The 27,029-nt window shown below is 39.1% G+C and overlaps 1 protein-coding gene across 1 annotated transcript in view; it reads right to left on the bottom strand.

Moving 5' to 3' along the window:
* The window catches only part of DENND4A (DENN domain containing 4A), a 126,970-nt gene extending 109,274 nt beyond the window's left edge, over window positions 1–17,696 (bottom strand). The window contains exon 1 of the mRNA XM_080808513.1: window positions 17,402–17,696. The gene's annotated coding sequence lies outside the window, so the exon portion shown is untranslated. The remainder of the gene's footprint in view (window positions 1–17,401) is intronic.
* Between the last annotated feature and the right edge of the window lie 9,333 nt (window positions 17,697–27,029).

A 27,029-nucleotide genomic window follows, 5' to 3' on the forward strand; every position in this document is an offset into this window, starting at 1 on the left:
TTCTCAGAGTCTTGTTCTCCAGTCTTCCTGTCATTTCTGTAAGCTAACTAATATCCTTTCAATAAATACCCTTTCTTTTGCTTCAGTGAGCTAGAGTTGATTTCTGTTGTTTGCAATCAAGAATGGTAACATGACCATGTGCCAGGCTCTGTATTAGGCACTGGGAACACAAAGACAAATGATATGGCCCCACCTTCCAGGAGTTAATAGAGAAGGCAAATAAATAAGCAATTACCATAAGTGGTAAGTCTATAACAGGAGTCATCACAGAAAGCACAAGAAAGACACACAGTTTAGGCTTGAGGAGTCAGAGAAGTGAGGGATGAATCTGGAAATATGACCAGGGTAATAGAGGAGAGATGAAAGGTCACTCTAAACAGAAGGAGCAACAAGTAAAAGACATACAACCTTTCCTCTGTTCATCACCTCCTTCTAACACAGTATCAAAGGCGAGTTTGAAGGACAAAAATGACAAAAGGCAGACTGGAGGGCTTGAGGAAGAGGATCAGAAACAGTCATAAAACTTGTGACCTGGGTGACGATGGTGGCATTACTGAGCTTGCTATATGAAAATGAACCTCATGCCTAAAACACTCACCCACCCACCACCACTGCTACTGCCTCCACCGGAAAAGATGGCCACAACCACCTTCCTTTTCTCTACTCTTCTCACCTACCTCAGTCACTTCTCAGAACAGTCAGCTAAGAAGTTCTGGGGTTTTGGGGGGACTTTTGGTTGGTTCTTTGTTGTGGGGGAGGTGTAGGAATCATGAATGAGTGGATAAAGGAATTGAAAAGAGAAGTAAAGGTGATAACCAACGGATAAGAGTAGTGAAGCACAGGGCATTGTGCCAACTGCTTACACTACTTTTGCCTAGTGGTAGGTACAACTCTGCCAGAGAAAAAACTGATGTAAAATGTTTATGTAATAGCACATATATGTGTATATGTATGCATGTTATGTGTGCTCTTTCTTCAGAAATTCTAAAATTTCAGTAGTGATGTAGGTCATTTTTAGAGTTTAACCTTTTAAAATTATATTAGACTTATACTATGTATTATTTTCACCCTTTATTCCTTATAAGAACTATGATTTTCATTAGTTTTATAAGCTCTAGCATTTTCAGTCATCTACTGTATGGACATCTATGCTTGAATAGGAAAAAAAAATCACCATAAAAATAAACTAACAAACTAACCAAAACCTAAGAAAAATCTGATAAAGGAGGCTGAAAACAATGATCAGTCACTTTCTCAAAAGTGACACCAAAGTTATAGAACAAAATGATCTGAATATTCTAAAAATCTGTAATCTTCCTTTGCAGAAACTGGTATCCACTACCATGTGAAGGACAGATATGAAAAAATAAGTTTCATTTCACTTTCATAAATTGAATGTTCTCAAAATTTACTTCAGTCATATCAAACTCCACACTACCTTTGCAAATTCATCTCTTTCTGCCAAAATGCCCTTGTTAAAATGGCCTGGGTCTGCATAATATTTGAGACCTGCTTTTTGAAGCCTTCCCCAACCCCTTTTTCAAGGAGAGACTGTTATTCTCAAGAGCATCCTGTATATATCTCCATTATGATTTTCACATTAATACTATAATCGTTTCTTTGAATATGTACTCTTCGCAACGAGATTAGGAATTCTTTGAGAATAGGCAATATTATATCTCTATCTTTGTAAATACCTGTTTTAGCGGTCTCCAGCAGAGAACAGGCAGTCAGCAAATGGTTGCTGAAGACAGAATGGCATGTATTCATGATGTTATTAATATAAGGTTATTTGTGTTCATGAAATAGCATGACTCAAACTTCAAATTCTGCATGCGGAAGCTAAAAAATCAGCTCTCGTTGCTTTTTATTTGAAAAAGGTAGATATTTTTACAGCTTTCAAAATAATCACGTATGGATTGGAAGTGAAATAATTTTGTTACATTGGCTACTATATAAAGTCAATGAGTAAGTGGTCTCCTTTTTATTTAAAAAATGCTAATTTTATTTCACATTATTTAGTGTTCCTTTGTAATCACCACCTTTAAGATATCTACTTAGCTTACATACTTCTCTTCTCAGAGTTGTATACCCTGCATCTCCTGCCCTACCATAAAAATAGGGCCTGCAATGTTCCGTGAAACCTTGGTTTCATCTGCCACAGCTGATTAGACCATACATAAGCACTAGCCTCAAACTCCCTCAAACCCAAGGTCACAGAATCATGAGTGAATGTATGAATTTAAGAGTTGGGAAACTTGTTTGGTTATATACAATGGTAAAAAACAAAATGTAGCTAAAGAAAAACGAAGTGGACAAGTAGAGAGAAGCAGAGAGATCATGCTGCCCCAGAGTGGTAAGACACCAGTCACCTGAGTTGCTGATGAGTTTCCAGGTCCTGGTTCCCCTCCCCTCATGAAGCCTGTCTGCATTTCTATCTTCAGGTACTGTGAAATCCCCAGGATCCCTTGCCATTAACATTAATTCTTTTTTTTTTTTAACATTAGTTTCAATTTGATTTGTAAGTTACAAACAAAAGAAATTTGATTTTAAAAATCTCAAAAAAGAAGAGGTCAAGTAGGAATACACAAGTGTCAGTTAATCATAGGAGGGGAAAAAAGTCTTGTTAAAAAATGGTTGTCACATTGGTATCTTCAGGCACTCCTCAGCTTAAGAAAATAAAAACTATTCAGCAACCATAACAGGTTCAAACAATAGCCTATATATGTTAACTTCAGCATAGTTGTGAGTCAGTATGAATAAAATTCTATTTCAAAGTACAGGAAAGAACCCAGAGATTAAGGGATAGGGAATATTTTAGAGATTATTAGACCAAAACTTGTTTTTAAAAGAAAAATAATACTGCTTACTACAATTTTGACCAAAAAATAGATGAGAGTTGTATCTTTTCTGGCGATAATAGCCAGACCTAGCTAATAAGCCTAAATATCATTATATAGTTTTCCCCACCCACATATAAGTATTTCTTTTAAAAACATACCACTTCAGAGTCCTCAACTAAAATACTTAGTGGTAGAAGACAGTGCCCCTTTAAAAAAAAAAAAAAGGAAGCATTGCCCAATAGCACCGCTATTACATGACACACTGGCTTTTAAAATAAGACTCATATTCGGTTTTCCATGTTTCTTTGATATTAGCTTGTTAGCAAAAAGTTCCCTTTGGCAACTCAGGCTTAAAAAAAACACAATTAGTTTCTTTAGTAACAATTTTCATATGGATAGGGAAGAACAATGAATATCAGTAACATACTATTCCTAAATTCAAAACATACTTTTGTAAGAAAAACTGACCAGTTTCGCCTAATCAAAACTGAGCAAGACTAGGAAAATCTACAAATGTAACAGCAAGTTCAGAGATTAAAAACAAACAAAACAAAACAAACAGTACTTCTATCAAATTTGCCAAGATTATATAGACAGTTGTGGCACTCAGAAAAAAATGAGGGACAAACGTAGAGTCAAAGGAAGGGTTTATGAAAAATTGAGCAGTGATTTCTGTAAAAAAGATCTGAAGCAAACAATTCTCAATTGTTTATAATAATGGAAGAAGGCAGAGGCATTCATAATTTTAATAACTTTTATTGCTTCTAGAATGTTTACGAAATTAAGTTTGATTATGAGTACTTTATCTGTAAATTTATTTTAAACCAAATACAGAAGGGATACTGTGCAGGTTTGGCTCAATAGTTGAGAAGTTTTCTAATTTCCCCATTGTGTCCCCTTGTTCAATCTTTCTCTACAACATGCTTCAGTTTATCTCCCAAATGAATAAAAATCCTAATCTTAGCAGAGCACCATCCTCACACCTTAATCCATAATAGAAAAGGCTGGTTTAATGCTATAGTATAGGGTTTGTGAAAATTAAGAGGAAATAAAGGGCACTGTTAGAGTTTAAACAGTATAATTAATAAGAAAACTATGCTAAAAGTAAGAAGAATGGATAAGGAAAGATGTGGGGCATGTGTGTGTAAGTGTTTTATACACACACACACACACACACACATACACACACATGAATATCATGCAGCCATAAAAAAGGATGTGATTGGCAATGATGTAGATGGAACCAGAGGCTATTACACTAAGTGAAAGAAGTCAATCAGAGAAAGACAAATACCATATGATTTCACTCATGTAGAATTTAGGAAACAAAACAAATGAACATAGAGGAAGGGAAGGAAAAATAAGATAAAAACAGACAGGGAAGCAAACCATAAGAGACTTTTAACTATTGGGAACAAACTGAGTGTTGGAGGGGAGTGGGGGGGGCAGGGTAACTAAGTGATTGGCATTAAGGGGACACTTGATGTAATGAACACTGGGTGTGACATGCAACTGATAAATCACTACCCTTGAAATTCTACCCTTGAAACTAATAATTCTACCCTTGAAACTAATAATACACTATATGTTAACTAAATTGAATCTAAATGTAAAAAAAAAAGGATGAGACTGTGACATTTGGGACAACATAGATGGACCTACAGGATATTTTGCTAAGTACAATAAGTCAGACTGAGAAAAGCAAATACCATATTATTTCACTCATCTGTCGAGCCTAAAAAAACAGAAATGAACAAACAAAAAGCAGAATCAGACCTATAAATAGAACAAACTTATATGCAAACAATGAATCATAGAACACTATATCAAAAACTAGTGATGTACCATACGGTGACTAACATAACATAAAAAAAGAAAAACAACAACAACAACAACAAAAGAACAAACTTATGGTTGCCAGAGGGGAGAGAGTAGGGGGATCACCAAAATGGATGAAGGGAAGAGGGAGACCCAGGCTTCCAGTTATAGAATGAATAAGTCATGGGAATAAAAGGCACAGCATAGGAAATACAGTCAATGATACTGTAATAGCATTGTATGGTAACAGATGGTAGCTACATTTGTGATGAGCATAGTATAACATATAGATAATCAAATCACTGTTGTACGCTCAAAACTAATGTAGCACTGTGTTGTCAACTGAACTAAAAAAAATTTTTAAGTGTGCTGAAATGTAAATAATTAAATATAATTAAGAAATGCTAATCATCATTAATGCCAATTTCAATTTGTAACAAAACACCAAATGTTGGAGCTACTAGAAAGACTCATGGTCAACTTGCCATTACATTCTCAAAAGTTAGTAATTTATCTTTCACTTTAAAACCAGGATTAGTTGGGTTTGTTCATTCATTTGCTAATTTCAGGCTGGTGAGGGGACACAGATACATAAAGCATTCTAGGAGCAATAACAGCTATTTATTGAATATTTACTAAGGTATTTATTGAATATTTACTGAATATTTACTAAGTGCCAGGCACTGTTGTGAGCATTTACCTGCATTAACTAATTAAAGTTTCACAACAATCTTATGAAGATTTCACTATTCCTATTTTAAAGGAGAAGAAACAGAGATGACAGAGAACACAGGTAGTTAAATAGAGAAGCCAGGTTTCATTTCCAGACATTCCAAAGCCAACCATCTTATACGGTCTTTCCAACACTACAGTAATTCTCTCAACAAATTCTTATTGAGTATCTTCACTGTGCCAGGTACTGTTTCTAGGTGTCTGAGATATAATATAGCTACTAGTAGATTATTTCACAAGGGACTTGATATCTAGCCAAGAGTCTGGGTCCGAGGCGGCTTTCTGGAGGAAGTAATGCTTAGGCTGAGTCTTTTTTTTTTTAAGATTTCATTTATTTATTTGAGAAAGAGAGAGTGTGCACAGAGTTAGAGGAAAAGCAGACTCCCCGCTGAGCAGGGAGCCCCACATGGTGCTTGATCCCAGGACCAAGATCATGACCTGAGCTGAAGGAGGACACTTTGCCAACTGAGCCACCCAGGCGCCCCTGGGCTGAGTCTTAAAAGACGCAAAAGAGTTAGACAGGCAAAAGCAAAACAGAAGGAGAAAATGAAGTTATTCCAAGAAGGGCTACATAAGAAATGGTCAGCAATTCAGACATAGTAATACATTCAGGGAATCTTCAAAAAGTAGCTCCGTATGGCTGGAGTGGAAAATGGAAAGCAGAAATTGTAGGAGTTAGGATTAGAGAACCAGTCAGAGGCCAAACCATGTTAATGGTTTGTGACATGGTTAATGACATGGTAAAGAGTTCAAATTTATCCAATTGACAATGGGGAATCAATGATAAATCTTCAAACTGCATTTTAGACACACCTGTCTAGCATTCTGAGAAGGTGAACTTCAGGGAGATGAAAGTGAAGATAGGAACACCAGCCACAGAGTAAGGAAGTAGTTCCTAACAAGACAGTGGTTAGAATAGCGATGCTAGGGGAGGGACTGATTCAGAATATATTTAGGAGGTAAAGCCAACAGAATTCAGTAAATGAATGGATGGGAATGAAAAAGAGGGGGAGGCATCAAGAATGACTCCTAAATTCCTGGGATGATGAACTTCATAGTAGATTATGATGTCTTTGGAAGATAACAGATCAAAACAAAACTTCGGGTAGGTATGTAAGTTCAGTTTGGACAGCGGAGTTTGAGGTGAAGATAAGTAAGTGGTTGGATAAAATAATCTGATGCTCTGGAAAGATACTAATGCTGGGAAAACAGTTTGAGCAATTGGTAGATATATAGTAACTAAACCACAGAGGTACTGTGACTTACTAGGGAAAATGTGAAGGCTGAGAAGCAGCAATCAGTCAATCCCACCAATACCACTTCTAACGGGAGAGGCAGAATAAACTAAAGAGGGCAGCACAGTGGAAGTCAAGGGGCAGAGAGTTTCATGAGAAAAATTACTGTTATTGTTTATTTCAGGAAGTAGAAATTAGAATGTAGTGGGATAAAGAAAAAAATGGGAGGAAAAAAGGTAATTTCAGCAAATGCAGAGTGTTCTATCAATATTCTCATCTATAAAATTGAGATAATGGGTTATTCTGAGTACTGAATGACTTATTGCATGGAACTTCACATATAATAAGCACTATAGGCCTTTCTGGACTCTATTTACCCTTGCTCACTATACTTGGCCTTCTTTGCCAGGTGTTTTTGTTCTCATCCCAAACTCCTTTGTACTGCAAGGCTTTGTACCTGATGCTTTCCAACAAGGATCCCTCTTCCCTCAGCTCTTCACATAACTGACTCTTTCTCATCTGTCAACTATCATCTCTTAAAAAAGGACCTCCCGGGGCTCTTGGGTGGCTCAGTGGGTTAAGCCTCTGCCTTAGGCTCAGGTCATGATCTCAGGGTCCTGGGATCGAGCCCCACATCAGGCTCTCTGCTCAACAGGGAACCTGCTTCCCCCTCTCTCTCTGCCTGCTGCTCTGCCTGCTTGTGATCTCTCTCTCTGTCAAATAAATAAATAAAATCTTTAAAAAAAAAAAAAAGGACTTCCTGAGGAAGTACCCTCTTCTAGTCATTTTCTCATATCACTCTGTTTTATTTCCTTCATAACTTTTACCACTCTTTGAAGCTCTCTTCTTTAATTAGAGGTAATAATAGCAAAGTGATTGAGAATGCAGGCTCCACAGTTGGACTGTCTGCATTCAAATTCTAGCTCTGCCACTGACTAGCTATGTGACCTTGGACAAGTTGCTTCATCTCTCAGTGTCTTAATTTCCTCATATTTAAAAGAGGCAAAGTAATAAAGTACTTCCCCTTCTTGAAGGAATTAAATGAATTAATCCATATAAAATTATTGTAAGAATACAGGTACCTTCTGAGCACTCAATTATATATTTGTTTACTTGTAATGATCTTTAATCCTCCACTAAATGACACACCTCAGCATGTACTATTAAAAATATACGAAGCTATTACACATAGATCAATGGAACAGAATAGAAAGCCCAGAAATAGACCCTCAACTCCATGGTCAACTAATTTTCGACAAAGTAGGAAAGAATGTCCAATGGAAAAAAGACAGTCTCTTCAACAAATGGTGTTCGGAAAATTGGACAGCCACATGCAAAAAAATGAAACTGGACCATTTCCTTGTACCACACACGAAAATAGACTCAAAATGGATGAAGGACCTCAACTTGTGAAAGGAATCCATCAAAATCCTTGAGGAGAACACAGGCAGCAACCTCTTCAACCTCAGCCGCAGCAACTTCTTCCTAGGAACATCACCAACAGCAAGGGAAGCAAGGGCAAAAATGAACTATTGGGACTTCATCAAGATCAAAAGCTTTTGCACAGCAAAGGAAACAGTTAACAAAACCAAAAGACAACTGACAGAATGGGAGAAGATATTTGCAAACAACATATCAGATAAAGGGCTAGTATCCAAAATCTATAAAGAACTTATCAAACTCAACACCCAAAGAACAAATAATCCAATCAAGAAATGGGCAGAGGACATGAACAGACATTTCTGCAAAGAAGACATCCAGGTGGCCAACAGACACATGAAAAAGTGCTCCACATCACTCAACATCAGGGAAATACAAATCAAAACCACAATGAGATACCACCTCACACCAGTCAAAATGGCTAAAATTAACAAGTCAGGAAATGACAGATGCTGGCGATGATGCAGAGAAAGGGGAACCCTCCTACACTGTTGGTGGGAATGCAAGCTGGCACCACCACTCTGGAAAACAGCATGGAGGTTCCTCAAAAAGTTGAAAATAGAGCTGCCCTACGACGCAGCAATCGCACTACCGGGTATTTACCCTAAGGATACAAATGTAGTGATCCGAAGGGGCACGTGCACCCGAATGTTTAGAGCAGCAATGTCCACCATAGCCAAACTATGGAAAGAACCTAGATGTCCATCAACAGATGAATGGATAAAGAAGATGTGATATATATATATATATATATACACACACACACAATGGAATACTATGCAGCAATCAAAAGAAATGAAATCTTGCCATTTGCGACGACGTGGATGGTAGAGGGTATTATGCTGAGCGAAATAAGTCAATCAGAGAAAGACAATTATCATATGATCTCCCTGATGCGAGGAAGTTGAGAGGCAACATGGGGGGTTTGCGGGGTAGGAAAAGAATAAATGAAACAAGATGGGATCTGGAGGGAGACAAACCATAAGAGACTCTTAATCTCACAAAACAAACTGACGGTTGCGGAGGGGGGGGGAAGGAGAGGGTGGTGGGGTTATGGACATTGGGGAAGGTATGTGCTATGGTGAGTGCTGTGAAGTATGTAAACCTGGCGATGCACAGACCTGTACCCTTGGGGCTAATAATACATTATGTGTTAATAAAAAATTAAAAAATATATTTGAAGCTATAAAAACTCTCAGTCCAAATCATAAAGATGTCAACAAACAACCAAATGAAGGAATAACTTTCTGGCTAAACCTCAAGAAATACCACTTTCACAGACTGGATTTTATTTTATTTTTCAATTTTTATTTTTTTGCCACAAAAGTGGGGGGGCGGGAGGCCATATAGAACAAAGACTCCATAATTAAGCAAGGGAAGATTTGATAACTTTTTGATAAATTTTGATAAATTTCTGGTAAGATGTAATTACTATGTAACTTAGACTAATTTATAAAAAGTAAAATTAAAATATGGAGGACAAGCGAAAAAAGGTTCTGAAAAGTTCTGACCTACATAACTGTGGAAAACAGTACTTTGACTAGAAACTCTAAGACTAAAGACAAAAGAACTATACATGAAAATGCTCTAGTTGGTACAGTTGCTTCTCTTGCACATGTATGACAGGACTGACTGACCAAATAAGTAAATGGATGGCAGATGGTGAGAGTCAGGTTTCTTACTTTTGGAGAGGGAGGTTATACATAAGCAAGGAGGTATAGCTAGAATGAACCAGACAGTACTGAAGTAGAGCCAAAGATTAAGAGTATAAATTCATATTTAGCTTCATATAGATACACATGGATAGGTACAAAAATAGCTGTATATTTGCATATGTGGGTTAAGATGCATACATACATTTCCTAGGTCTGTGCCCTGAGAAGGCCAAGAAACAATCATATCCCGGCAGCAACGAGCACATCCAGGGCCCAGATCTTGGTTTCTAATATTCTCTAATAGAAGAAACCAGGGATCCTTGGAGAAAGGTTGATTGCAGGGCTGAGGCAGGGAATACGCAGATGAGTTTGGAGCACCTTATAGTACCAGAAAGTAAAGAAGTGCTAAAAAACACAAAACAATAGTGTATGTCCTATTGGTCACAGGAACTAACCTGAAAGAGGTAGAACAATTTAAACAACAAAATAAAGTAGTATAGGATAATAACCCAAAGTTATAAAATGAGTATCCTTGACTCCATCTGAACTGAATAAATAAATAAATGGAGAGAAGAAAAAAATCTCCCTTACAGAAGAATTCCAAATAATTTTGCTGATACTTCCCCATCAAGGAGTGGGAACTTAATTCCCCAACCACTAAGTATGGTCTCCACTTAGTGATTTGCTTCCAAAAAGTAAAGTATGGGAAAATTTTACAGTAGAGAAACAAACACTGCTTCCACCAGGTGACTGAGGTTAAAAATATCACTGATAAGTCATATTGATAGTATGTACCCTTGATATTTAGACATAGATATAGATATAGATAGATAGATAGAACAGAATTTTACCTCTGTGGTCGTCCTTTCCCAAACCCAAACCCCAGTCTAACTCTGAGAAAAATATCATGCAAACCCAAACTGGGGGACACTTTACAAAATATCTTGACCAAAACTCCTCAAAACTCTCAAGGCCATCAAAACAAGGAAAATCGAAAAAGCCAGTACAGCCCAGAGGAGCCAAAGGAAACATGACGACTAAATGTACAGTGGTATTATGGATGGGATTCTGGAATCCAGAAAGGACATTAGTGAAAACTAATAATTCCAAGTAAAATATGGACTTTAGTTAATAGTAATGTTCCAATATTGGTTCCTTGGTTTTAACAAATATAACTAAGAAATGTCAGATATTAACAACAGGGAAAATTGGGTACAGGGTACATGGTAACTCCCTGCAACTTTTCTATAAATACAAAACTACTCCAAATTAAGTTTATTTAAAATGATAATGGGGAAGCTATTATCTTAATCAGATTGATTTTGGTCCTTTAAGTCATATAGTAGGTTGGACAAAAATAGAAATACAGTTAGTACTGTGCAAAACAATCTCAACATTGATGAATAGTTTACCATATTGTACATGTAAGTGCCTATGGTTATTTAATATATGCACATTCTTATTCCTCAGTTGGTAAGCACTTTAGAAGCAGAAAACTCTCCTCCAGAGGACTCATATTTTGGATGAAAGAAAAATTGTGGTACTAATTATATTAATAAAAATTCTACCTGGCTTTTGAAGTCCAAAAAGTTTAAGTAGTTTTAGGTAAAATATATTTACAGTACATTACATTTCCTCATAGTTTCAGGAAGAGAAGAACGTAAATATATATTTTAAGAAAGTACATTGTAAAGTTCACTAATAATATACTATAGTGTAAAATTCACAATAACTTAGGTCCATAATGGTCATTGTTCAAGAAATATGGAAACTTCAAAACACAAATACAAACAAACTTTACCAACAAACAAAGTTCACTAACATTTGTAAGTATCCTGAATACATTGAAAAAAAAACAAACAAAAACAAAAACAAAAACCTCCTACAGCGCAGTACAAAAAACAGCCCAACAGAAAATGTGTAAAGGACAGGTACAAGCAAATCACTCAAGAGACAACCAAAAATGCTCATATATAAGAAAAGATGAAAGGAAATAAAAATAGAAAATGAAATGCCATTTCACACCAATCAGATTGGAAAAAAATCAAAAGTCTGACAACATTAACTGTTGGTATGGAGGAACAGAAAATGTTTGTCAATATCATATAAATATTTTGTATAGAGAAAGATGCATATATCTTAAGACCCTGCAATTTGATGATCAGATACATGACCTGGAGAAACAATGATATGTGCGCTTCAGGAGATACAAGGATGTTCACAAGGCACTGTTATAAAACATTAAAAATGAAAACAATCAACATTCATTAATAGAGTAAATGATAAATTGCAGTATATCCTCTTGTGGAACATTACACACCAGTCAACACAAATGAGCCAGACCTACAAGGGCCAAGAAGAATGGCAGAGGGGGGTAAAAATTTAAAGTTTCAAAATATGTATACCATGATAAAATCATATCAGCAGCTGCTTAAATTAGCCAGCACTTAAAAAAAGCGGGGGTTGGGGCACCTGGGTGGCTCAGTCGTTGAGTGTCTGCCTTCGGCTCAGGTCATGATCCCAGAGTCCTGGGATCGAGCCCCGCATCGGGCTCCCTGGTCAGTGGAAGCCTGTTTCTGCCTCTCTCTCTCCCCCTGCTTGTGTTCCCTCTCTCACTGTGTCTCTCTCTATCAAATAAATAAATAAATAAAATCTTTTTTTTTTAAAAAAAGCGGGGGTTGGGGGGCACCTGGGTGGCTCAGTGGGTTAAGCCTCTGTCTTCAGCTTAGGTCATGATCTCAGGCTCCTGGGATGAGCCCTGCATCAGGCTCTCTGCTCAGGGGGGAGCCTGCTTTCCCCCCTCTCTTTCTGCCGCCTCTCTGCCTACTTGTGATCTCTGCCTTTCAAATAAATAAATAAATAAATCTTTTTTAATGGGGGGGGGGCAGGCATAGTTTTAAGCACCTTATATAAATAGACTCACTTGCTTTCTACAACAACCTTATGAGGTAGGCAGATCTATTATCCCTATCTGACAGATGAGGAGGCATGGAAGATTTAAAAATTTTCCTAAGGTCACAAAACTATTAAGTAGCAGAGTCCAGATTTAAATCAAGGGAGTATGGCTCCAAAGCCCACAGCTCTCCAAAAGCACTGAAGGCAATGCCATGTACTGTTCACATGTAAAGTTTATTAAAAGGTAAAACGGAAGGATACACATCAAATTTATCGTAACAATTGCCTTTGGGAGGGGATATGAAGAGGGATGGAGGGAGGATGAAACTGAGGAGTACAAAAAGGACTTTAACTTTATCAGTGATGTTCAAGTACAGTATAAAGTTCTATCTGCTCTTTAAGCATTCAGTGTGATAACTATGATATACATAGTTTTGTTTTTTTAAAGATTTTATTCATTTATTTGACAGAGAGAGAGATCACAAGTAGGCAGAGAGGCAGGCAGAGAAAAGGGGGAAAGCAGGCTCCCTGCTGAGCAGAGAGCCCATTGCGGGGCTCTACCCCAGGACCCTGTGATCATGACCTGAGCAGAAAGCAGAGGCTTAATCCACTGAGCCACCCTGGCACCCCAATATACATAGTTTTTTATATTAAAAATATATCTGAAACAAAAATGAAAAAAATGTTAACATTTTGTATGATGAGTATATGTGTGCTTACTACTTTTTTTGTATCTTTAAAGGTTTACAAGAAAATGTATCATCTATAAAATATTACCATAAAAATAAAAAGAAATTTAAGAAATTTCCAATCTCCCTATTTCAGCTTTTATTTGGAAATGAAAACAGGTAAACTGTGAGTTTATGTATATATGTACATGGAAAATGCATTTTTATATGGATCCAAAGAGATACTAAAAGTACAGCAGAAATAGTTCCTCTTACTATACATTTTGATGACTCACTATTCTTAGTGAATAAAGTATAGCACCAGCAGGAAAACTCCCTTGATATCTCTCCACCTTTTTTCTTGATAGTTTGTCTCTTCTCCCTATTGGTTTCTACTTGTTTGTGCTTTTTAAAAGAAGGAAACAAGGCACTGAGAATCACACACTTTGAAAATAACAGTAACAGCAGTCCTTCTGAATGTAAGATTCTCCAACATACAATCAAGTAATGTTCCAAAACCTTATTCGTAAATTGGTTGTTTGGACCTCAAAACATTTTCCCATAAAGAAAGTTAAAAGAGGATATGAGCACCAGCAAAAAGATACTGACTGCGGTGCCAGGCCATGAGTAGTGAACAGGAAAAGCAGAGTACACAGTATGCACTGCTGGCCCAAGGAAGAAAGAAAGGGTTCTCACCAGAGTTTCAGGACAGAAATGATGTTTCATTTACTTCTGTATCTTCAGTAACTAGCAAAATACCTGGCACCTCATAAACATTCCAAGACTGCTATCTACTGACTGATGGGGTGAAGAGGGAAAGACTCAAGTCAAGCAGTCCATCAATAGGTGGCACTATCAATATAAAACAGTTTGAGTGTAAGATCCAAATAGCAAAGAGGTTGGAGAGTAACAATGTGCATTAATAGAAGCATCTACATATGTAAAACCACTGGAGGTCGGTGCTGGTAACCAGAAGAGGGCCTTCACCTAAATTATTAGCTCCTTCCATTATTGCATACTGCATAAGCACCATACTTTGAGTTAGCTTTCTAATAATGAATCATAAGATAGTCTTCCTATTGGAGTAGAGGTTTTGTGGGATTTGGGGGATTTTCTCCTATGACCCTTAGAACCTTTTAATGTCACTCTTGTCATTACTACAGTAATACTATTCAGAAGAAAGGACAAAGTATAAACACTTCCTATCATCCCATCAACCAGACACCTTTTAATATTTTATTAAAATATTTATTTCTGAGGTGCCTGGTGGCTCAGTCAGTTGAGCATCTGCCTTCAGCTCAGGTCATCATCTCAGAGTCCTGGGATGGAGCACCGTGTTGGGCTCCCTGCTCAGCGGGTAGTCTGCCTCTCCCTCTCCAACTGCCTCTCTCTCAGCTCATGCTTTCTCTCGCTCTCTCTCTCAAATAAATAAATAAAATCCTTTAAAAAATTTATTTCCTGCCAATTTTCTCGCCATGTGTACGTGATATACTATAAATAATAACAAAGTATATTCTTTATATTCTTACTTTTCTCTCAACACTATACTGTACTTTCTCGTGTCAGTAAATATTTCTGAAAATGGGACCCTTAAAAACTGCATCTACCACATGATTTTTATCATTTGTTTCACTATTCCTCTATTATATGGCATTTTGACTATTATAAATTTTTCCCTACTACAGTAACAAACTATATAAATTAATCCTTTTACGTATAAAGTTCTACACTGCTGTTTTAGAATTCAAAGTGGTAACTAGGATACACACTAATAAAGCGTAGAGTGCTTCATTTCTCCCCGACTCACAAATTCTACTAAGCAATGATCAATAATCTAGGGTATTAAACAAAGAGGAAGTTTTTTTATCAGCTTTCCTTCAGTCCGTCTCATCTTCCACATCTGGTAAGAAAGAGAAAAGCCCCAAGATAAGCCTCTGACAGCAGAGAGGACAAGAATAACCAGTCAATTTTCCTGCTAGAGCCACTTTTGTTTTCCACTTGGAATGACCCATCAATTTAAATAGGAATGATACAAGATTTGTAATATACATCTCTATCTGTATCAGTGCTTAAATCTAGGTTTCCATAATAGGTAGACTATTTAGAAGAATTTTGGAAACAAAAAGGTAGTGTAAATAGTATCACTCAATGAAAAAATAAGTTGTGTTTTTTTACAATTCTGCCATGATTTTTATTTTTGAATGAATTAATAAAGTTCATATACTCTACTCCTTCTTATAGCTTTCCAATTATTCTAAATATTATTCAGACTGCCATAAATAGGCCAACAGCTCCAGGAGCTTAAGAATCAATAACTATTTAAGCCAGTGGTAATTCATGTGGAAAAGTTCAGAACAAATCAGCGTCAGCTTCCTGGCTCTCTTGCACAAACAAAAAATTTATATCGCTTCACCAGTTTTCTAAAGTGTAAATTTGTGTACATAAATTTAAAACTCAGGCCAAAATTTACTCTTATTTTATTTCTATTGGGCTGGTGTCAAGATCAATTAATTTTCCTAAAAAGTACATTCTTTAAAAATTCCACAATGAAGTAAGTCTATCTTTAATCATTCAGAAAAAGAAAATTATATAACATATAATATATATAATGATGATGATGATGGCATGATATATGCTAGTCTGGACTACTGAGAGCTGCAGTTCAAAGGGAAACTGTGAAAATGAAGTAAAAGTTGTCCAGAATGTTTAATTCTGGCCAAAACTAAACAAAGTACCCATAAGAGAAGCCAAATGTAATCTTTTATTTCATTACAAGTTCAAACAGGGTTCAAATAGCTCAGAAATTCTGTATACTTAAGTTTACAAAAGCTGGGTCCCAGAACTATCTACTCTAAACATAAACTGAATAACTTGCCCAAGAGTCCTTACGTACCACCTAATCTTAGGTCCCCCAGAGACTACTTTTTACAATAATCTCAAATGTACTACAATAGATTAGTGTAACCTGGGCTACGCTGTTTACAGGTGTCTCCGCCTCCTTTCCCCAAGAGGAGAGAAGAGGTAGATTAGTGCAAGCAGAAAATAGAGGCTATATACCAAACAAGAGCTTGCAATCTTGTAAAATTGTTTCTTACACACTTGGACTATTATTTTAATTAATGTACAATGCGTTTTAAAGAATAACATATTCACGGAGTAATACAATTTCTGTCCTCACGAGTCTCTAGCTGGCTGACACGCGTTTTCTCCTCAAATAAATACATGCCTGTTGACTGATGCCTGTCCTGCTGTTGCAAACAACAAATAACTGTCCTGTAAGACAAAAACCCTTCTCTAAGCCTCCAGGCGTAACCATACGTTTGAATTAAAAGCACTCTGGAACAATAACAAAAATCTTCCAACACATCTGTCATTTAAAAGCACGATAATGAAAAGCTGTCGCTGAGACTCAGTTTTGGGTCACAAGCTTTTTTCTTTTTTCTCCTCCCCCCCTACCCCACGAAAGCGATCAACTTCAAAGGGAATGGTGGCTACCAGAAACATTTACCCCCTTCCCCCCGCAAAAACAGACACGCGCGCGCGCGCGCGCGCGCACACACACACACACACACACACAGACAAAATGTAACTGACCAACTTGAACGCTAACCCGGCCCACGGTGGCTAGGGTTGGCTAAGCAGACCCCTGAGAGGAAAATCGGGCCTCTGGGGGCCCTCCAGGCTCCCGCTGCCGCCTGTTTAAAATATCGAGCAGGTGGGATTCCGGAAGGCCACCTCCGTCTTACGTAACGAGCTTGTCAAAATCCCAGCTCAGGACCTCCCCTCTCACCGCCCCCGCCCCCGCCCCCACCCCACCCCCACCTCCTAACAACAAGAGCCCCGAACCAGCCCGGAATAGAAAATGTGGAATGAAAACACCGGAGCCCCCCACGCGTCCGACACAGAGGTGCGGGCGCTACTCTCAATACCGCCGCGCCAGCCCGGAGTCCGCGGAGGACCGTCCGGCTCTGAGAAGCCCCCGGGCGGAGGTCGCGGCCATCCGCGCCACCTCTCCGAGCCCGGCCGACCCCGCTCCCGCGACCACGGCTGTCACCGCTCGGGGCCGTGACAGCTCCACATGCCACCGCTGTCCGCGCCGCCACCCCCGCACTCACCTCACCGCTGGCTCCAGCGCGAGCAGCGGGTCGAGCTTGGAGAGTGGTGCCCAGTCCCTTCCAGACGGCGGCGGGACACGAGGGGCTGAATGCCGCGGCGCTCTAAACCCGCTTAGCTCATCCCCAGCCCGGCGCTCCGCCCTGCGCGGCACCCCCGCCCGCCCAGGCCTGCCGTCTCAGTCAGACGGGACTCCCCCTCCCCTCGCAGCCGCCGCTGCCTCCGCCTCCTTCTCTGGCTCCAGCCGCCGCGGCCGCCGCCGCTGCGACTGGTGCCATCTTGGCAGTGACGGAGGGGGCGGGGGCGGGGATCGCTGCCCACAAGCACCAATCGCGAGCCAGGCTCAGCCCCAGGGGGCGGGGCGGGGCCAGGTTGAGGTTTGTGGGGTCCTAGCGCCTGACGCTGAGCAGGGCGGAGAAGGTGGGCGGGGCTGAGCCGCCCCGGCCAGTGACGCTAGCAGTAGTTGAGGAAATGTGCGCTGGTTCCCCCTGCGGTCGGGAGATCCCGAGCCTGAGGCGGGCGTGGGTGAGAAACACCTTCCCTTCCCCTTTCACCACCCCGAGGGTCAAGGATCCGTCTTGGGCCAACTGACCTGCTTCCTCCTTCCTCCCCAGCAGCCCCGACTGTCCTGACATTGCCCAGCCAGAGCATCACGCGTCCGTTTGAGCGGCTGCTCCTACACCAGGAGCGCTCAGATTCCCCCAGAAAACCCCCTGAGGGGTTAGCAACCACCTAGTAGGTTTCGGTCCCAAGATTCTGAAGGTCAGGTAAAATGGGGAATTCAGGGGGGTTCTCTGAAAAGTACGTTGATAAAACTATTGTTGACTGAAGGGGTGTCGATTACATTGGATTGATGGGATATGGCCTACTTAAACCTGGCTGTGGCTCCACCATTAGTGACTGTTGGCAAATTGCCTCTGAGAAATGAGAGTAATAAAGGTTGATTACAGCAACAGGGTTGTTCTGAGGTTAAATTGTGTAATACATGTGAAGTGCTTAGCGTAGTGCTTGAAAGTACTCAATGAATGTTAGATATTATTCCATGGTCAAATGAAGGAGACATGGGACCCTAAAAGTCCCTCTAGTTTCAAATCAACTTTCTTGATTGTGCAGAATATTAGTCCCTTTTATCCCATTTATCCCTTTTACTAACCAAGTTTACAGCTCTATTTCCTATCTCCATTTCTTCCATTATATTCAGTAAGTCGGTCAGTCAACAAACATTGCTTGAACCGCAAACAGCCATGAGAGAAACTGAAAAAGGTCTGCTTTCATGGAACTGACTAGTTGGAAAAAGAGGGACAATAAATACTTCACACATTTTGGAAGAAACCATGTACAAAGGTTATGAACAGAATCCTAGGAGAGCAAATAATAGGATAGGTTAAAAACAACAACAGAGTGTCAGGAAAGTCTCATCTGAGGGATGAGGAGTCGGTAATGTGAGAAATGGGCTGGGAATTGTTTAAGGCAGAGGGAATGGCTGTGCAAAGGATCTGTGGTAATAAGGACCTTGGCTATTAGAACTGAGTGGAGTCTGGTGCTGGAAAATCTAAAGTATAAAGAGGAGCCTGGAATGAGTCTGGAGAGGTGAATGAGGGCCTATTCCCCCAGGGCCTAAGAAAATAAGAAACAAGATCAGATTTTACTGTAATTGCAACTGAAAGCCATTAGAGCAAGGAAGTTGGGAACAGTTTGCAGTATGACATCTGTGTCTATATTTTGGGCAATATATGGGCCAAAGAACTGGATTTCAAGTAAAACAAAAGAACCTGAAGTTGAGCCTATTCAACACTAAGTTGGTCAAATTATATGTTCTGATCTTCAGTTTCCTTATAAAAATGTATGAGTATCGGGGCACTTGAGTGGCTCAGTGGGTTAAAGCCTCTGCCTTCGGCTCGGGTCATGATCCCAGGGTCCTGGGATCGAGCCCCGCATCGGGCTCTCTGCTCTGCAGGGAGCCTGCTTCCTCCTCCTCTCTCTGCCTTTCTCTCTGCTTACTTGTGATCTCTGTCTGTCAAATAAATAAATAAAATCTTTAAAAAAAAAAATAAATAAAAATGTATGAGTATCAATCACATAAGACTGTATACAGAAAAATACTACTTTCACTGAAAATTGTTAAATAATGTAAGTTGTTTTGTATGTCTTGTTAGTGTTACTTACAGTTGCCTAATCAGTGCTATTTGATAAGTACATTTAGTGGTGTGGGGTTTTTTTATTGCAAGTGGTAACCCAAGTCAGTCATTCTTAACCATTTTTGTACAATGTGCTACTAAGGAAAATAATATGTACTGTTAAAAGTGTGTAGTTTTTTTTTTTAAGATTTTATTTTTAAGTAATACCTTCCCCCAGCGTGGGGCTCGAACTTACAACCCTGAGATCAAGAGTTGAATGATCTACCAATGAAGCCAGCTGGGTGCCCCATGAGTGTGTAGTTTATTGATGTTGTAGTTCCAAATGTATTTTTAAGTGCTTAGCTGTGCATTTTCTAGTGAAATTTGTTATCACATCAATTTTTATCTTTTTATTTGGATAATTACATTACATAAAATGTACTATTTTATTTACATTACATAAAATGTACTATTTTAACTATTTCTAAGTGTACAGTTCAGTGGCATTAAGTATATTCACATTGTTATGCAACCATCACTAGAACTTCTTCATCATCCCAAACTGAAACTCTACCCAGTAAACAATAACTCCTATTCTACTTTATAAACCATGTATTTTTTTTAAGGTATCAGGTGAGTTTCCTCCCCAAAATGGTGATCAGTAGGATTGTTTGCTCCCATTGAAGGGTTCAGTGGACCTTTCCATATAAGTTTAGAAACCACCACCCAAGAAATAAGAATTAGTGTAACTTTTTAGCTCAGATAGTTAACACATAATAATAACGAGAAGTACTAATATAGGACCAATTAATATTTAGCACTGAAAAATTGTGCTCTCTGACCATAAAATATGCCCTATGGTCTTGTAAACGTTTGCTCCAAAGTGGCCCAGACAATGTGCCCCTCCATTTATGTTCAACTATTCTAAATGCATGTCTAATTGATACTATTAATTTTCATTAAAAAATAAGTGATTACAGCTCTGGGTAAATTTCATTTTAAAAATCACTCTTGTGTGAGGAATGTTGTAAAAAAAAAAGGAAAGAAAGAAAGAAGCAAGTTTTTGCCACATTTGAAATAATTAAACATTCTATAAAGTTATAAAGATCAAAAGATCAAGATGGTTTTTGATTTGAAAATACTGAGTTGATAAATTTATTTTTAAACACATCCTACATGCATGGAGTTTTTCACTCCATATAACCAAAAAACTAAATATCTTTGCCAGGCTGGATCCTTCTTCCTGGTGCCTGTGTCACCCACAGTGTTTTTATCCCCAGTGTGAGGGCATGGCTATAGGCCAGTCAGTGATTGCAAGTGAGAGATTATGGTATAAGGGGCCACAAGAGAATTTTGGGGATGATGGGTATGTCCACTATCTATACTGTGGTGATGGTTTCACAGGTGTATACCTATGTCATACTTAGCAAGTTCCACACTTTAGCTATGTGTAGTCCCCTGTGTGCCAATTATATTTCAATAAAACTGTAAAAAAAAATTAAAGTCCAATTGCAAACTTCCCGTTCTCTCCCCACTGGATGCAGATTTAGCCTTTCATCAGTTTTAATCCCTGTGAGACCTATTTAGTCAATTACTCTTTGAGACGCAACAAAAAGTACTCTTTTAGAGGCGCCTGGGTGGCTCAGTAGTTAAGTGTCTGCCTTCAGCAGGTCATGATCCCAGGGTCCTGGGATCGAGTCCTGCTTTGGGCTCCTTGCTCAGCAGGGAGCCTGCTTCTCTCATTGCCTCTGCCTGCCTCTCTGCCTGCCTGTGTGTACTCTCTCTCTCTCTGGCAAATAAATAAAATCTTTTAAAAAAAAAAGAAAAAGTACTCTTTTAATTGGCAAAAAAAAAAAAAAAACACAACAAATATTTTATCTACCTTTGCCAATTAAAATATCATGGACATATGTATGGGGCACTTGGGTGGCTCAGTAGGTTAAGCATTAGGCTCTTGGTTTCAGCTTAGGTCATGATCCCATGGGTGGTAGGATTGAACCTGCATGGTAGGGCTCCTTCCCTTCTTAGCAGGGAGTCTGCTCCAAATTCTCTCCCTCTTCCCCTCCTCCCCCCACTCCTGTGCACTCTCTCTCTCTCAAATACATATGTCTTTAAAAAAATAAGAAAATATTATGGATGTATGGTTACAAGCATAGTTTACCGACAGGGATTCTTAGAAGTTTCAAAAGTTGAAAAGGTTTGAAGTTTTGGTTGTTTTTTAAATCAAAGAACACTCTTTTTTCAAAGAACACATTTTCTGAAAGAACATATTAAAAAGCAGTAGAAAAACAATAAGAGTATTTGACTGTATTCTCAGGAAGTGACTTTAAATACCTCAGAGCCCTTAACAGTCCTATCTTGAGTTCTCTCAACATCCCACGCATATGTCACTATAGTCACAGTTAAACAAACTTAAACCCTAAATGTGATTTGGGCAAGGGAGTCTAACAGTGCAGACCCGGGCCACATAGAAAAATGTGGCTTAGATGTTGGGCCTCATGCCATTTTTGAAATTATGCCATTTTTTACACCTGAAACTGTATCTGGTTTTTTTCTTAAAAGTTATTTTTAAATATTATGGTTTGAATGGCGCATGAAGGAAAACTTTGAAACCAGTAACAGTTTAAAGCTCTGGAAGCTCAAGCTATTGTACAGCCTAATCCTCTCCACCTGTTAAATCTATTTACCTTTAATTGCTATACCAGAAATTTCCCATGTCTTTAAGTGAAAACCTGGAGCCTTCTATAAAGTGGTCTTGATATCTATGCCACAGAGCCTCCTCATGGGTGAGAAAGCCTTCCACCAGGGATTTATCATTCTTTAGAAACTCTTTGGATGTGCCCCAAAGCAGCACATATTACCAAGTTCTATTCATTGTGCAATGGTGTTAGAATGACACTCCAGTGTATTTGAGCCACAAACTGAAATTTATTAGAAATCTGGTCAAATTATCCACTTCTTTCTTTTTTTTTTTTTTTTAAGATTTTATTTACTTATTTGACAGAGAGAGAGATCACAAGTAGGCAGAGAGGCAGGCAGAGAGAGAGGGGGAAGCAGGCTCCCTGCTGAACAGAGAGCCAATGCGGGGCTCAATCTCAGGACCCTGAGATCATGACCTGAGCCGAAGGCAGAGGCTTAACTCACTGAGCCACCCAGGTGCCCCAGTATCTACTTATTTCTTAAAAGCACAAATCAGATGAAATACTTTTGAAAGACAAGTTATCTGAACAACTCACAAGAATAATAGTGAGATATGTCATGTTGTCCTTGAGAGCGGTGTCCACGGACAGGAGGGCTCTAGCAGTCTGAGCCACTGCTGTCTAGCCTGTTGGTGGCCTGCTGAGGAGTCGTCTTTGACTCAGCACTTTTTCACAAATTTGAAAATTATCACCTCCCAACACCCTCCTCAAGTGAATGCTTCTACCTTTCTCAACAAGTCCTTCTGATTTCAAATTTTTAGTTTTTAAATGATCTGCAAAAGAAAGCCATTTATACAGAGTGTGGCTTTTTAAACTGTCATTGTCCACAGACAGTTATGCCTCCTGACTTTCTTTAAATGGTAAGACGATATTTTTGTAACTTTTGACAAATTTGTGTCAGTCAGATTTTATGCACAAAGTGCTACGCTGGGCACAAAAGGAAAACAAAGATAGATAAGCCCCTTATGCCTCTAAGGCACAAGGTATATTCCCAGGCATGTCACTTTAATAAAAATCACACTATGAGAAATTCTGCACTAAATGGTGGGACTATTGCTGTGGAGATTGGGGGAGTGGAGTGATTAATTCTGATTGTGGGAACGGAAGGTGACAAATAGAGAACATTTGAATGAATCCTGAGAGAACCTAGACTTTCTACAAAAGGTAAGGGTACCCCTATTTGGTGCATAGGGATAGGGGTGGGCACAAGCCAGGAAAAGCTTTTTTTTTTTTTTTTAAACTCTGAAAAAAATAACAGATGAACTAGAATTTTCTCAACAAATGAAAGAGATGCTCATAAATTGTTCCTACACTTTGATTCTGTTTGGGAGTGGCCAAAGGCTCAAATAATTTGGAAGGATGGGTATCTGTGCTGACTTGCAGGAAATATGAGTCAGCTTTTCTCATGGACTCAGCACTGTTGTTATAGCTAGGATATTTGGAAACATGAAGCTCAACAAATCAGACAACATAGAGTCTTTTTCTCTTTTCTTGATTGGCCCAGACATGTGTTCTGCAAGGGTAAACAACAGGGATGCCCTGTTTATTGGTGAGGGGAAACACCTGCAACTGAAAAAAGTAAACTTAAAATACTTCTGTTTTTTGTATAATTCCTCAGACTAGGAGACAGACACATATCTCTCTTCTGTGCTTTGGGAATGTATATTCAGTTGCCTCCAGACAGCTCGGTCCCAAATGCACCTGAAACTCAAAATGTTTTTGAGGGTAAACTCATTATCTTTACCCCAAACCTGTTTCTCCTATATTCTTTAATTTCTTGAATAGTACCCACCATGTACCAATCACAAAAGTCAAAACCTGTGAGTAATCAACTCCTCTTCCCCACCCCCCCTTTTTTTTTTTAAAGATCTTACTTAATTATTTGACAGAGAGAGAGAGAGAGAGAGAGCACACAAGCAGGGGGAGAAGCAAGCAGAGGGAGAGGCAAGCAGGAGAGGGAGACGCAGGCTCCCCAGTGATCAGGGAGCCTGCCTTGGGGCTCCATCCCAATATCCTGAGATCATGACCTGAGCCGAAGGTAGATGCTTAACTGACTGAGCCACCCAGGTATCTCTCTCCACCCTCCTTCTTAAACATTTAATCATCAAAGCCAATCGATACTACCTTTTTAACATCCAATTGTACTGTTCCTGTTCCTCATCACAATCTCCATTCTGACTGACCTAGCTCAAACTCCATTCCGACTGACCTAGCTCAAACTGTACTGGGTTTTTTGGTTTGTTTTTTGTTTGTTTGTTGTTGTTTTACCTGAAATGTTGTAGGAATCAGCTCATTGGATTCCCTATCTCTTGTCTTTTCCTCTTCAACCCTACCTTCCTTTTGTTGCCAGGCTAATCTTTCTTAAGAAATATGATAATCCAGACATAGTTTGAGGTTGCTAGCTTCCTCCTCTCCTTTCTTTCTGTTCTTGGTGGAAAAGGCACTGTCCAGTGTTGACGATATCTAAGAGGAGCAGAGCATTACGGCCTATGCGTTGTTCTCCCGTGCCTCTCTCCAGGATGGTGGAGATAGCCTCTCATTCTTTCAGATTCAGGACACGAGGTTCTTAATTGAAAGAAACAATTTAAACCTCTGCCGTCTATAAGGATTGGGCTCCCCTACAAATGTGTACAGACAGAGAGATGGACTGATCAGTTATATCAAACTACTTATATTAAGGGCAAAGTTAATCCAGAAGGGGAGAACTCTAACAATTTCCTTACTCAGAATTTGGAGAAAAATGGCCTTTTAATGATAAAGATTTTAATTAAAAAAGATCTCCAAAGCTGCTTCTAAGGCCATTTTAGTCTCTTTACAGTCCCCATTTGCTGTCCTGTCTCCTAGAAATGGATATCCTTCTTCTACATTCTCTGCTTATAACCCTGTGTTTTCATAATTGGTTGTAATTATTTTATGAGCATTTTGAATTTAATAAACATCACTTACTGATTTAATAGAATTTAGATGTTGTAATAGTGACTTCCAGAGTTTTAAATTCTACTGAAAGGGAAACAGAAAGAAGTTGGCATGAGGCTTTTATTTGAAGGTATTCAAACTGAAATGGAAGAAAGGCTTTTAGAGATGGCACAATAGGGCAGTGCTGGCGAACCCTGCTGGCCTGTGCAGTGCTGCCTGGAAGGTCGTGGATGGCACAGCGAAGAAAGGAGAGCCACAGAATCCTTGATGCAGGCTGATGAGAGTAGATAATGATACAGCTCGTTTTAAACAAACTCTATGCGAAGAAGGGATAGGGAATTAGTGGAGCTGTGAAGAGACAAGAAACCTATTCTTCTGTTTCATATTTTCCTGATGATCACATAGCGCGGGGGCTCTGTTTGCCATAAGGTTAGCAGCAAGGATTGAAATACGGAAGGTAATAAAAATGGTTGTTGCTTGCAAGGGAAAATCTCAAGGGTAACGCATAGGGGCAACTGGATGAGGGTAGGGCTAAATGGATTGGGTTATAGTGCAATTGAGGTGGGAAAGACAATTAGAGATGGATTTAAAATGTATCACTGAGCCACATCATGATGGCTCTATGAGAATGTCAGCTTTCATAAACTGACTTCGTGTTTCTCTGAACCAGAACATAGGATTTTTGAGTGGGAAGGAACCTTAGAGGTCATCTTGTAACCGGTTCATTTTCCCCAGAGTGACCATTTGCAAAGTTGTGACCATTTGTCCAAGGTCATACATATCCATTTGTGGGAGGAGAGCTAGGACTAGAATCCAGATCCCCAGATTCCCAGTTCTTTGATTTCTCTGCTGCATAGTATCAATCAGTTGTGAGAACTCAGTATTCCAAACTCACTGTGAATACATAGGAAAATCCTTATTGTAGAGATGAAGAAACTGAAGATCAGCAAGGTGGAGTGAATTTACCAAATCCCATGGTGGGACTTGATCAGAGCCTAGGCCTCACAGTTCCTGAGCCAATAGGCTTCTACCAAACCACACTGCCTAGGGGATTCAAAAAAAGTGAAATCTTCAATGCCATGTTTGAAGGCATAGAATTTTCTCCTTCGATCTACAGGTATTTTGTGCTGTTATATGTTACGTCTTTGCCAGGAGCTATAGAACAGATTATAAGTCTAAAAGATTTGGGGCACCTGGGTGGCTCATTCGGTTAAGCACCTGCCTTTGGCTCAAGTTCATGATCCAGGGTCCTGGGATTGAACCCTGCATAGGGTTCCTCGTTTGGTGGGGTGTCTTCTACTCCTGCCCCCATCCCCGCTCATGCTTGCACATGCACGTGCTCTCTCTCTCTTTCTCTCTCTGAAATAAATACAATCTTCAAAAAAAAAAAAAAGACAAAGTTTTATTTTGCAAGACTAAAAACTGAACGTTGTCCCATTATCAGGGAAATACACATGTCTCTTGGTGGTTGCTAAGCGAGCAGGAAGTCAGTCTTTGGTATCCTACAATATTGGGAATGTTTTTGCTTTCATCAGGATGGGTTTCAGATTCTCTACTGTATTATCCCAGTAATACATCTATCAGATGGGCAAACATTTAAAAATCTGATGACACCAAGGGTTATTGAGGCTGTAGGAAAACTGGAACTCTCATGATTTGGTGCTGGGAATGTTAAATGGCCAAATCCTTTTGGAAAGCCGTTTGGCAATATTTAGTAAAATTGAAAATATGTATGCCCTACCATCCAGCAATTTCATTTCTGGGTATATACTCTAAAGCAGTTTTTTCCAAACTGTGATTCATGATCCATTAGTGGATTGTGAAATCGATTTAAGGGTTACAATAAACATTTTTTATAAATGAAACAGAACAGAAAATATTAGGTTAGGGATGGTTTT

Source organism: Martes martes, assembly GCF_963455335.1.
Source record: "Martes martes genome assembly, chromosome: 7".
In the NCBI taxonomy this organism is placed as follows: domain Eukaryota; kingdom Metazoa; phylum Chordata; class Mammalia; order Carnivora; family Mustelidae; genus Martes; species Martes martes.